Source organism: Rhincodon typus, chromosome 27 (genome assembly GCF_021869965.1).
Source record: "Rhincodon typus isolate 14 chromosome 27, sRhiTyp1.1, whole genome shotgun sequence".
Lineage (NCBI taxonomy): Eukaryota > Metazoa > Chordata > Chondrichthyes > Orectolobiformes > Rhincodontidae > Rhincodon > Rhincodon typus.
The window spans coordinates 11,691,997-11,706,310 of NC_063358.1; the positions used below are offsets into that span (position 1 = coordinate 11,691,997).

At 40.0% G+C, this 14,314-nt stretch overlaps 1 long non-coding RNA gene across 2 annotated transcripts; it reads right to left on the minus strand.

Moving 5' to 3' along the window:
* Positions 1 to 1,781: 1,781 nt before the first annotated feature.
* LOC125486283 lies at positions 1,782 to 13,660 on the minus strand. 2 transcript variants are annotated; one of them, XR_007264963.1, is made up of 3 exons: positions 13,191 to 13,371; positions 11,582 to 12,800; positions 1,782 to 5,775 (listed from the first exon to the last, which is right to left on the minus strand). It is a non-coding gene; the product is annotated as an uncharacterized LOC125486283 (long non-coding RNA). The 2 variants fall into 2 exon arrangements; XR_007264964.1 differs by lacking the exon at positions 13,191 to 13,371 and adding an exon at positions 13,548 to 13,660 and having other exon boundaries at positions 3,005 to 5,775.
* Between the last annotated feature and the right edge of the window lie 654 nt (positions 13,661 to 14,314).

Genomic DNA, 14,314 nt, shown 5'->3' on the forward strand with positions numbered 1-14,314 from the left:
CACCTCCATCTCCTACTGACCAACCTCATCCCGCCCCCTCGACCTGTCCGTCCTCCCTGGACTGACCTATCCCCTTCCTAACTCCCTACCTACACTCACCTTTCCTGGCTCCATCCCCGCCTCTTCGACCTGTTTGTTTCCTCTCCACCTATCCTCTCCTCTATCCCTCTTCCATCCGCCTCCCACTCTCTCCCTATTTATTTCAAAACGCCCTTCCCCTCCCCCTTTTCTGATGAAGGGTCTAGGCCCGAAACGTCAGCCTCTCTGCTCCAGCAATTAAACTACAGCTCTGGTTTCAGCATTTTCTGTACCTGTACTCTTCTCTATCATCCATCTGCTAACCCACTTAGACATTTACTTTCCTTGTTTCTACCAGCAATGCATACCAGCTCACATCTATTGATACTGAAGTTCTTTTTTTTAATTAATTCATGGGATGTGGGTGTTGCAAACGACATCAGCATTTATTGCCCATCTCTGATTGTCCAAGGGCAAAGAATCAGCTGTGGTTGTGGGAGTCACATGTAGGCCAGATCAGGTAAAGATTGCAGACTTCCTTCATTAAAGGACATTAGTGAATGGAGTGAGATTTGAAGAAATCAACAATGGTTGACTGATTGCTATGAGGTATGTTTTCAATTCCAGATTTATTGATTGATTGAATTTAAATTCCACAATGGTGGTGGGACTTGAACTCATATCCCCAGAGCATTCTACTTAGAAGAAAAGTCATATCAGACACAAAACATTAACTCTGTTTCTCTCTGCATGCATGCTGTAGACCTGCTGAGTTTCTCCAACACTTTCCATGTTTGTTTCAGATTTCCAGTATCTGCAGTATTTTGCTTTTCTTGCCAGAGCATTAGCCCAGGCCTTTGGTTTGTTAGTATGGTGACACTACCACTACATACATGTGTATCTGCTTGGCATCTGTAGCTCTTCTTGCATAAATGATCAAAATGAAGAACAATATTTCAATCAATCTTTCACATCTGTGATACACAATGGAGAACAGTACTTCCTAAACTATTTCCCCTTGTATTGTTGGGACTGCCATAACGAGACCGGTCATCAGGACCTTTGAGAAGAGGGTGTGGGGTTTTGGGAGCAGGGACCTATTAGAATGGGACCAAGCTGTTATAACTTGATCAGAGCTCAACAGCAGCCATTTACTGCCTCTAGGTTCAGGAGCCAAAAGTTTCAGCTCAAAACCTCAGTTGGGCTCCCAACCCCCACATTTGGAAGCCCTGATGTAGAACAAACAATGAGAAAATATCATGGGAAAATATCATGTAAGAAGACAGTTTTACACAGCAGAAACGCCTGTCATAAAGGTGGAACACGGGCTTCATGCTTCTGTAGTTATAAATCTGAGTCTCAATTAAGAATGCTCAAAGCTTCTGTTTCCAATGCACAGCTGGCCGAGGGAACGTGCAAAACTATTTTTTACTATGTAACAGTATAATGAAAATTTGCTGCAGCAATTTATTTTTGATGGTTAGCATTCTACAAATTCTGTTTTGCTCCTTGAGAATTGGCTGCAATGTTATTAGAAGACAGGATTCCAAAAAGCAAATGTGGATGTTATTGATACATCAAGCTTGTTTGTTCTATCTGCAGACAGTTTAACCAGTGGTTCATAGATGTTAAATTTAACTTCTGCATGCCAAAACCAAAAGTAAATGTTGTGCATGCATTGAGAAAACTGAAGCATAGCAACTGCATCACTCATAATAGTGTCATGTGATGAGACATGGGCCATTTTGTGTAATGCAAAAACGTTTTCATTCTTATTGATTTTTTTTATTCATAAATAAACTACATTTAATAGAAACATTAAACTTAAAGAAGTCTTCTGTTATTGTGATGTTATGATTGTAATAACTTCTGAGAGATATGCAAAAGAAAGCCATTTTGGAAATAAAGATAGCTTCACGTTAAAAGTTACACAATAAATTGATCAGCACTATTCAGGCTTAAAAGAGCAGCAAGAAAAAGGCATTAGTTACTCTAATACTGAAACACTGAACTTTGATCTTCACCCAGGTTCTCATTTTGCATCAAAGAACTTGTATCGCCCTGCTATGTTTGCTTGGAGCCGAGGGTGTGTTCACAATGTGGCTACAGGAGCCTGTGACAAATTAATGTCTTTTTTCCATTGAGTGCTGTACTCATCAAAGTGTGGAATGTTGCCTATGAAAGAATGGAATACTTTCCATTTCAAGACCACAATCTTTGGATCAAACCAGTTCAGGTTTTGGAAAGAATTGCATGAGGTTTACAGCACGAGAGCAGGTCAATCAGCCCAACTAGTCTGAGCATGTGCTTATATTCCACCTAAATCTTCTTTGATTTGTCTTTGTCTAACCCATCAGCAAAGTCCTTCTACTCCTTTCTCCATCTTGTGTTTATCTTGTTTCCCCTTAAAGGCATCAGCACTATTCACCTCAACTATGAGCTTGACAATCTAAACACTCTCTGGATGAAGAAAATTTAGTGCTGGATTTGCTAGTAACTGCCCTAAATTCATTTCTCCCAATTTTCAACTCAGTTACAAAAGAACACATGGTTAGAAACAGAAAGAAGCTCCCTTGAGATTGCTCTATCATACATTAGCACTAAGCATTAGAGTTAATAGTCTACTGACTAGGTGGCACTGCTACCGTTCCTGCACCCAACCACTTGTGGGTTCCCTAAGTGGCATGGAGTGCAGCATGAGGACAGAGTTAAACTATTTCTGCTCAACACTCTTCATTTATAATATAAGAAAAAGAGAATGACATGAATACAGTACTACAATGTTTAAAAGTATGAAAGAAATCGAATTGTGCTTTCAAACTTTAAAACCAAAGTCATTTGTAAAGCAAAGATCATGATGGTAGTGAAGAAAATTGATGAATATTTATAATGTATTATAAATGATATGGGTTCAAAACTGTTAAATTAATATATTCTGTTAGCTAAATGAATATGCATGAAGATTTAAATTATTAAGTAACTGCTCAATTAAGCAATGTTTAAAGTTTCATTGCTGTTTGTCTTCTAATTCCTTTACAATTCCCTGTTTGGTGAGTTGAATTATATTGAACACTCAAAGCGAAACAGAGTATCTGACTGTGAGGTTGAGCAACATTTAGCATCTTCACTAGACAAATTGGCTTCTTGGTATTTTTGGCACAGCACATTTCTTGCGGCAAGAAATGTTTTAAAAGTGTGGTGCTGCATTGATATGATAAATCAAGTAATCTTTCCTGTTGTTATCTTCCTCTTTCTCTGAGTGAGTCAGACAGTTCAGCTGTGGAAATTGCAGCAGGCTCCTTTACCTTTTCCCCTGGAACATAAAATCTCCCTTTCAGTCTCCTTATGTACAATAGCACATGAAATACACCCGCAATTAATCTCTCACCAGTTTTATTTGTACGTTCTGTATTCTGGGTAGAAAGTATTTTCTAACTCAGTGTGATAATTGACTTTGCAAAAGACAAACATTGGAGAATTGTCAACTTATTTTATTCTCTGCTCAATTTTCTTTTCTAACTTTCCTCTTCTTTCCCTATTCATAGGTAGAAGCATCCTTATGATAATAAAGAACACAGAAGTGACTAGAAACGCTCAGCATGTTGGGAGAGAAACAGAATTTATATTACAGATTTCTGGCCTTTTATCTGAACTGAGAACAGTTAGAAATGTAATGGACTGTGAGCAAACCAAAGGTGAAAAGGTGGGAAGAAGAACAAAAGGGGAAGGTCTGTGATAGGCTGGAGAGCAGGAGAAATTAAAAATTTGTGCCTGCACTTTGGGATTTGTAAAACTGTGTATTCATTTTTCAACAAGTTTACCAAGGCTGCTGAATCTTCAAGCTGGCGTTTTGTGCCAATTTGGAACAGCAAGTGAGGCTGTACTTGTTAGCCTCTGTCAAAAAACTGTGTCACCAACCCTCAAACTCTAGCGTCCCAGTGAGTTAGGCAAAGTCACAGCTATGCATGTTATTTGGCACAATTTATGACCAATTTGGACAATGTCCATGTGATGTGTTACAGTTCACTCAGTAGGTACAAATTGCTATGGCAACATACACATTCACTTTCGGGTTGTAGTCCGGAGCTATCAACAGTGATGGTTCAAGTTCTAATGTTCTTTCCATCACATGTGACCAGGAATCTCTCCCATCCTTACTGCTTGCCATTGAAGTGTGTGTTGTCAGGACTTTCAGGTTGGCTGATATTATGAATTCACCTTGCTTGACAATCAAGTCCTGGGTTGGACACCAACTGATCGTGTCTGGCCCAGAGGCAGGGACACTACACACTGCACAAGACCTCCTACATTCTATATAGGACCCTACAAACCTCTGGTCTTCAATTCAACCAGGATGACCCTCAAACAACATGAACAGATAAAATCCATTCTTCAGGGATATGGATGAATGCCTTGTGATGATGACTTCAGTTACACAAACTAAACTGACTTGATTGATCAGACTAGAATTATTTTGGAAAAGTGAAGTATTACATATACTGGATATCTGAAATAGAAGCTAAAAATGCTGGAAATACTCAGCAGAATTGGCAACACCTATGTTGAGAGAAACAGGCAGATGAAACCTCAACCTGAAATATTAACATATTTCCTCTCTCAGCAGATGTTGGCAGATCTGTAAGTATATCCAGCACTAAATGTTTTTATTTAAATCTGTTTGGGATTTAGATGAAATCACACTCATCAAAAAGAAATACCTCAAATGTGGTATATTGCTCAGTTGGCTGCCAAGTTACCCTCTGTTTATCTAAAGTGGATTAAGGGCATTTGAATCAGAAGCAATTGTAGGATTATTTGTGACAGCATCCAACAAGGGTTAACATATTGCTGGCCCATTTCACACTAGCTTCTTTCTATTCTCCAAATAAATATGCAAAACGAAAACTCCTCCAAAATAGTTTGAGTGCTTATTTGGTTTGAGAAAACATTCTTTAGTATTTGCAGCTGATGTGCTATCGCCCAGATCAATTTGTCCAGGGCAGTTTGGGTCAGTTAGTTGTTCAGAAATTAACTTAGAAATAATTCAAACTAATTTCCCAATGGTCATTTCAAATATTGCAATTATAAGATATATAAAATTCATGAAGTCTGCTGATAGATTTATATGATTGTTGCTAAGTCACCAACCAAAAATATTCAAACAGAAAATCTTCCCTTACATTTTTACTCACTGCACACCATAGCTGTAGATTTTTCCGACACAGGAAAATGAGTTGCAGAGACAGATGTAAGTATTAGAGAAAAACAAAATAATTCCCATATTGGTAATTTTGCATCTATAAAGCTTTAAGATTCTGATCTCCAAATGAGGTTATTCATCAATGTACAATATTGCCCAATGTTTGGCAAAGATATTCTTTAATAAAATTCTACTGTTCTCCAGGGTGATAGAAGCTGATAAAAGATCTGTGTCATACATTGCATATCTCATTTCTAAAAAAGCTTACTTAGTATGTTTATATGCATTATAAAATGCTGAAGGCAACAAATCTACATATTTACATCCATTCAGATGCCTGTCACTGAGCTTTGGAGTGGTTCCCTGAAATCATTTGCAGATTACAAAATGAGATAATGGGACACACTTTGCTTTCAAAATAATGATGAGGCTAATGTTGCTTGGAGACTGGATAGATCAGTTGGCTGAATGGCTAGCATGCGATGCGGAAAAGTGTCCACAACATGGATGCAATTCCCGTCACGGCTAACGAAGACTTAAGATCTGCCCTCCTCACCCTGCACCTCGGAGTGAAAAACAATGACAAAGCATTAGCCAATGGCAACAGGAAACTGCAAAGAAAATTGCTCAAGACGAAGCATCATCAGACAATGAACCAAGAACCTGGCTTCAGAGAGAGTACACATGACATGTTAGTGGCATTCACTGCTGGTTAATCATCGATGGTCCAGCAACATCAGCCAAAGAACAAATGCAAATTCCCAAATATTACTGTCAACATTGATCCACTCTCCTGTTAATTTCACAAAGGCAACATTACACGGTCTGCCTCACTGTTGCCAGTTTTCATGTCATAATTTTCTACATATAAAGTAAACCCAACAGATATTTAGGACCAACAATTACAAACAGAAGTACCTTCTTAATACAAAAACACAAATCGCTGGAAAAACTCAGCAGGTCTGGCAGCACCGGTGGAGAGAAAGCAGAATTAACTTCTCAGGTCCAGTGACCCTCCTTCACAAAGTTCTGAAGAAGGGTCACTGGACCCAGACAATGAATTCTGCTTTCTCTCTACAAATGCTGCCAGATCTCTGGAATTTTCCAGCAATTTCTGTTTTTGTTTCTGATTTCTAGCATCAGCAGTTCTTTGTTTTTTTTTGTTTAGTACCATTTTAGTATAAAGTATCATTTTATTGTTGAAATAATTGTTAATTATCATCAATTTCTGTGGATCAGAAAATTAACTGTTCCCAATCTGAAGCTCCCTCCTTCAAATTTTGACTTTTTGTGGGAAATTTTAGAAAGGTCAAATTTTAATTTATAATGATTGTTTTCTTATTTTTCATCTCTGACCCTTTCTTTCTTTCTCTCTAACTCTAAATGTTTCTTCTTCCCTCTCTTATTTCTCTTGCTGCACCTTATGTAACTTTGACTTCCCCAACTTTAGTTCACCACCTTCTCAGTTCTTCCCCTGTTTGTTTTCCTCAGTTTATAAATTCCATCGCTTGAACAGATATACTATTGGTTGCCTGTTCACTCAGGCCCAAGATACCCTGTTGTCTCTTGCTGTGCCCCCATTATCATCACACACTTCCAGTAATAATGTGGACAAATGCTTTCAGCTGAAAGGCACAGAGACATATCTAACTCATGGCAGGAGCTGTGAGTTGGCCACAGGAAATTCTAAATTTCTGTGACTCTCTACTGTATGAGGATTTGTAACAAATACCTCAGTCCCCTGTACAAATTTTCAATGTCATTTGGTAGCAGTAGAATTTATGGTTGAATTATAACTTGCCCAGCTTTTCAAAAGGGAGATTGCAGATACCCAATATCAGGTAGAATTAAAATTTCCCTGCATTTGCACTAACATGAGATATTAAACTACAAATCTAATCAAAGCAGCAATAAAATGCCAATTATATCCAAAATTAATGATGAAGCTTTATATGGAAATTTATCAAATCTTTTAATGGTATTTTAATTATACTTCAGCACTTTCATTTTAAAAGAAACATAATAGCTGTTAGTAAATCGTAGTACTTTGATTTATATGTTGAAAACCCATATTTCTTCCCTTCTGTGTTAGAGTCAGAGACGCGACTTGGGTTTCTAATCTACCCAAGTTAATTTTGGTATCTTTTCTTCAATGATTTGCATTTTTTGTGAAGAGCTATTAATCCCTTGGGGGATTTGATTGTTTTGCCTTAACATTTCAGCGGTTTTGGACACATAAATGGCTTTAAAAATTCTCTCTGTTCTTAATTCAAACTCTAAAGGGAGATTTTCCACTGCCAATTCAATTGAGGCTTTTGTGTCATGTTGAACTCATGGCCTCAAGCTTTCCACGTCAGCTAATTTGGATCATTATTCATTGTTGTTCATTCAGAGAGTAGGACCCTGAGAATCTGCAACAGTTTTGATGGACAGCAAACCCAGTCTTTCTGGTATGAACTTCTGGAGGTGGAGTTTCTTCTTACTTGTCAATGGGATTTATTTGTGATCAGGTGACACAGACATACAGGCATAGAGGTGTACAGCAATAGGCTTAGGGAAAAAGGCCCGTTTGGCCCATCGAGTCAGCACCAGTCAAAAACAGCACTAATTATTCTGAAGAAGGGTCCAGATCCGAAACGTCAGCTTTCCTGTTCCTGTGATGCTGCCTGGCCTGCTGTGTTCATCCAGCTCTACACTTTGTATCTCAGACTCCAGCATCAGCAGTTCCTACTATCCCTAATTATTCTAATCCCGTTTTCCAGCACTTGGACCATAGCCTTGTATACCTTGGCATCACAAGTACATTGGAATACTTTGTAAATTTTAAGAGTTCCTACCACTACCATCCTTACAGGCAGAGAGTTTCAGATTCCCACCCCGGGTGAAAAGGTTTTTCCTCACACCCCATCTAAACCTTCTACCCTTTAGGTACATTAATTGGAATTTCGCCTGTGTTCATACATCTGGATATGAGCAATTTAAGTGGTGTCTTCTTAGGCAGTTTTACAAGATTGAAGAATTACTTTCACTATGTCCACAGGTTCTGAGAAAGTTGCTAAGTCTAATGTGTGATCCTCAGACTCTGCCACATGGTGGTGCTTAAAGGGATGGGTCAATTTTTTTTTCTGGAAGCCTTTGCACGCCTTTTGATGCCTTAATATCATCTCTGACCGCTCGTGATGAAGTCTCTTGATGTGTTTAGTGCTTTCCTCAGTGAACCTTTTCCATCTCGGTCATGTGCCTGAGTGATCAGGTAGCTTTGACCTCCTCAGGGATATTGGAGAGTATTCCTTATAGGTCTCTTGCTGCGGCTGTTGCTTTGGGAGCCTGGTGTCAGGCAGACGAAGGACATGTCTTCTCCAGGGGAAATGGTTTTGAGTGATTCCAGTCTCAATAGTGGTTAAGTTAGTTTGGAAGAGGACACAACTGCTGAGTCACCCTTTTGCCATCATATTTGGAATATTTTGCAAAGGCACTGTTGGTGATACCTTGATCTCCCTTGCCTATTTTGTGTCCCTGTAAATTGGAGCTTTTAATGGATAAAGACTAGGCTCCTGTTCTCTCTTCTATTGACTGGCTGTCTGAGGTCTAAAACTTTGTCCACTCCTTACGTGATGAGCATTATTAGGAAGACAGTCATTCACCGGACAGCTGGTGCTATTACAGTGCTGTAGCCCACTCAACGTGGCTCACACAACTATCACAAGTCCTGGAAACTTGTTCTGGCACCTGGCCATCGACTGTTGCCAGGTATGTGAAACTGGACAGGGCACCTTGCAGTACCAAATACTAACCAGTGAAATGGTTATCGACCAAGGAAGGGCAGAGTGACATTCTCCTAGGCTGCACTTTGGTTTTCTTTCCCTTCATTTTCATCCAGTTATTTATTTTCCCCAAGAGTGTCTTTTCCTCTGGGTTGCTGGCAATAGTTTCCTGGAGATTACTATTTAATTCCTGGAAAGAATAAAGGAATCCTGGATCCTTGTCAGCCCGAGCAGGGTACATACTAAACAACAAAATAGAAATTGAAGGCTCAAAAAAGAGCATGATCAAAGATATACAAATGCCAACTGCAGTCTGGAAATGCATTATGCCATCAAATACAACTGTGTGTACAGAGGGTTTCAGACACATGACCGAGAAATTGACTGATATCAGCCACACATTTCTCTTCGGACACTATTACTCATCTTCATGAATCATCATTTGCACCCCCCGCCCCCCCAGCTCCCAAAATATCAAGGTCAAAATCTGTCTTCCTGACCGGAAATTCCAACATTGATCCACCCTATTTCTTCAACCTCCTTCAATATATTTTCATCCACTTCCCCACAATGTAAATGTATTGAAAATTGCATTGTCTATTTTATTCACCTAAGTGAGCAGCATGTTTAAGAGCTTATGCAGTTATAATTCCAAGTGCTTCCGTCCCAAGAACTTCATACTTCGAAAAGATCATTCGCGGGATGTAGGCTTTAAAATGAATTCAAATGTTCAATTTGTCGTGGCGTGGCTTGAATTCAACATTACAGTCACATAGCATTACACCACCATGTCTATTTCTTGATTCGAAGACTTCAATCCTTTTGACGTTACTTTTGCTTCACCAAAGCTATCAAAGTCTTCATCCTGAAAGGTGCTAATTTCTGGAAATCTCTCTCCCAGCATTTTCCACAAATGGCAGTGGATGCTATATCTCTTGTTAATTTTAAATCTGAGGTCAATACATTTTTTGTTAAGCAATGGTATTAAGGGATAAAGACCAAAGACAGGTATATGGAGTTACGCCACAGATCAGCCATGATCTCATTGAATGGTAGAACAGGCTCAAGGGGCTGAATGGTCTACTCCTGTTCCTATGTACCTTACCTTTAGCTCACCCCTTAGAAATTTCCTGGAAGTTTTAATTGATCGAGCGTTTGATCACTTGTTTCTAATTTCTCCTTCACAAACAAAAACAGAAGTTGCTGGAAAAGCTCAGCAGATCTGGCAGCATCTGTGAAGAGAAAATCAGAGTTAATGTTTCGGGTCTGGTGACCCTTTCTCAGAACTCCAATTTCTCCTTTACTGGTTCAGCATCTGTTTTCCATACGTCTATCTATAAAGCCTCTTGGGATACTATTGAACATTACAAATCCAGATTCATTTTTTTTTAAATGAGCTAGACCCATTTTAAAATGGCAAATGTTCAGCTTTTCCTAATTTTTGAACCTCTGCAAGGTGAATGGACTAGCTTTTATTTCACAGCCGATCTCAAGCTTACGCTGCGGAATGTGTCGACTGTGGCTAGCACTCCCTGACTCAGAAGGTTTTGGTTTTAAATCCTAATCCAGGATTTGAGTCTAAATCCAGGCTGGCACCCCAGTGCAGTGGAGAGTAGGTGCTGCACTGCCAGGGGGAGTCATTAGCTTGTCTTATTTGAAGTTAAGTTAATAAATCTTGCTGCATCTCCTTGCCAACTATCGTCCAACATTAGCATCCTCTTTACAAGTGATATAATTTCCTCTTTCCTTGATGAAACCTCGCTCATGGAATTGGCAGCAGAAGGTCAGTTGCTGAAATCAGAGACTCTGCCTAGGGTATTTTCTTCATTGGACTTAACAGCCATGAATGTAGACCATCTGCCCAATGAAATCATGCAGACACCTTGGATTATGAAGCAATCGATATATTGGGATTGCTTCCTGGATTATGGATATTGACCAGCAGAATGAGCTTTACACAGTCAGATACTATCTAAACATTCAACAAATGCCGATTTTTCAATGAGGCCTTGTAACTGATGGGTGACATTTAAATCACCCTGCACTCAAACACTGTCGGTTTTCCAGTGGGTACTGCCTTATGAAAAGTAAAGAAAGTGTCACCTTAATTTATTCACCCCAAATTGTCTAATATAAAATGGACAAGCCACAATTGACCAGCAAAGCTCCATAACAGTCATTTTCCTGAACACTCCTCATTTCATTAAATCAAGACTTTTGGCTTTGGAGTGGAGTCCATGTCTGTCAATTCCCTGAGAATCTTCAGTCCCATTCCACCCCATACTTACCTGTAAACAAGGACAACATTCAGCCATTTATTTTTCCTTTGGTTCTGCATCATGTGCCTGCCTCCTTATCTCGAAGCCCAAGATCAAACCAAAGTGACTTTACCTATCAATGTACTACTGTCCATGTGAGCAGTGCCTGGCCCTTGCATGGCACTCTTCCTTTTGGTGTGATTGTATGATGCCTATGTTGCTGCACTTTGACACCAATCCTTCCATTCCACACCCCTGTGCAACTGAAGCTTGGATGGCAGCTAAATGAGAACTGAGGGAAAAAGAATCTGTGCAACATGTTGGAATATCTCAAATTTTACCTGCGCCGTTCTGCAAGTTAGTGGCGAGATTGATAATTCAGTTGGAAATGTTTAGAAGATGTTTTAGAAGTGTCCACATAATGAGGAACAGGTCCATGCTTTGAAAGCTTCAAAAGACAGGTGAGAAGTTGAAAGTGTTGAACTGGAAAATCGAAATCAGAGGAAGCCTAGAGGCTGCCCTTTAAGCTCACGTTTGATTTAAACCATTGTAAATGCTGACTTGATAAAATCACCATGTTTTGCACTCCAAATTGACTCCTTCAGAGTGGCGTTCTACCCCACTAGACGTCTGCTGCTGCTTGCAGCCACACCTTCCAGAAGATCTGCTGTCAACGAGTGTCACATTCATCTTTTGTACATCCTTTGTAGCTCATCTGTAACCATCCTGGGATGCTTGTCTTCTGACGACTCATAACAGCAACCCCTTTTTCTGCTGCCCTCCACTACGCCCTCTGGAAGAAATCCCTGCGGCTTTTCAGCTCACGGCCAAATTACAAACGTTTTCTGTTCTGGATGTCACTTTTTAAAGTGTTTTTTTTAAATTGCTCTTGCAACTTCAAATCTCATGACTGCTTTAAAAGCTTAAAACAGGAATTTTGGGCACATGCAAAAGAGACTGCTGTTGTGCATAAAGGCAATTAATGGCAGTGCCCCTGATGAAGAATATGATAACTTTGGGCGTGTTTACAAAAAAAAGTGTTGGCCTTAAATACACTATTTTGGATCAACTCCAAAACAGCGCACAGCATGTAAACAAACAATTTAAATCAGCAAGTAGCAACAAACTGAATTCGTTTTGAAATGTAACCAGCAGTGGAAATGCTTGTCTCGGCTGTGAGTATGTGATCCCCGGGTTCTGCGTGAGAGATACAGACCATGAGTGAGATGAAAATGTCATTTTCTTGCAGTCAGCCATTTGGGGGTAAACCAAGTTTAATTAACAGGGATCTGACAGTTTTGTCACTTACTGTCAAAGTTGCACAAGACCAGCTGAATTATCAGCATCTCCCGGACATTATTAATCGCCTGAGAAAGCCTGGATTCCTTCTCTCAACATTTCAGGTGTTGTCCGATTTCAATCATCATGGGCTGCAGAGGTGACCTTAAAACAATTCCTTATTTTTCTTTGTAACACTTCGAGCACAGTCACCACTATCTGAAAGAGCCTTTGAAAGATTCCTTGTCGTGAGTCTTTTTTTAAATATACGCAGTGGTCTGACTAAAAATAAAATTTAAAAAGAGAAAGCACTGTCACAAACTCTAACCACAACACAGGAAGAACATTTGCAAAGTCAAGAGAAAATGATTCCAATACGGCTGTAAGATTTGCATACTAATGTTCATTTTTAATTTAGACAATTGAATACAAATATTATCCATTTAGTGGGAACTGGTTGTGCTAACACAACTCCTTTCAGTAAAACGTCCCTCAGCTGACATAAGGATCAGCATTTCTTGCAAAGCATTCCTGCACTGAGTACCCTCCCCCACATCGCACGCAGATGGAATGGTTTGTAACAATGATGTTTTTTAGGGATCATTAAAGAATAAAGTATTTGTGACCATGTTAAATTGTGCCACTAAAGTGCTCTTAATAAATCCCACATACTCCACATGACTTGCTCTAAATGGTACCGAGGGTTATTTGCTCAGAGGCAGCTGTAGCCCTCAGCAGACGCCCTTGCTGACTTGACCTCAATTCTCTGTCTAATCTCTTTCTGTGCACTGTATGCAAATAAGAGCATCCGGAACAATGCAGCAAGTGTCAGAATTTAAACCTTACGACACCAATCGGCGTTATTTTCGCCACTCTCTTGACTTCACGCGCCCCGTGTCCCCCTTAAGGAGGGTGTAATGGTGTCAGGCCATCCTGAGGTTCAAAGGTTTTTCACTAATGGGGCAAAATTGTTTGATAAAGCTTTTGCTTTACTGTGTGGATGGGAAGGATTTAAGTAGGATAACTAACCTGGTGGATTTTAATCTCTGCCACCAAAGGAACTGAAAATCTACAGGGAGGCTTGTGCAGAAGGTGCTATCTCAATGAACAGAAACACTGGTAGTTTCAGGATGCAAATGAGGGATTTGAAAAGCCTAGAATGATGTAATTCTTCTTAGTCAGACATCCCCTTCTTTGTTCCCTACTCACCAGGGATGCTTACTTAATACCCAGGTGGCAAAAAATTAAAAGATTTCAAACTGCCCCACCTCGAATAGACAGCTCAATGATCCCAGCAGCAGCTGAGCCCCACAGCCCAGATCTGGCCTGAATGAGCTGCCAGTCACTAGGGGCTACAGAAGCAGCTCAATTTAGGGAGGAGCAAAACTGACCTGCTTTCCCTGACCCTGTGCAGATTCGGTGACATTTTACCATTTCTGAACAGGCTTTCAGAGGTTTGTTTGAGAGCTGTTGCCCAGGCTTTGCTATGCATCACTGAAGCGGAGAGGGGGAATCATGACTGGCAAAGTGAACACAAGCAGCACTCCTGAGGCTGGTCACAATTCAGTAACTAAACCCTGGCTGGATACAGCAGATCAGGATCAATCTCAGCAGCAAAAGCTCAAGTGGTGGAACAAGAGGCTATTGCAAGTCAATGTCTAAACACTGACACCAGCCATGGGGTTTCTTTGCTATTGAATCCCTATAATGTAGAAACAGGCCATTCGACCTAACAAGTCCGCACCAACCCTCCAAAGAGCATCCCACCCTATCCCTCCCATGGCTAATCCACCTAG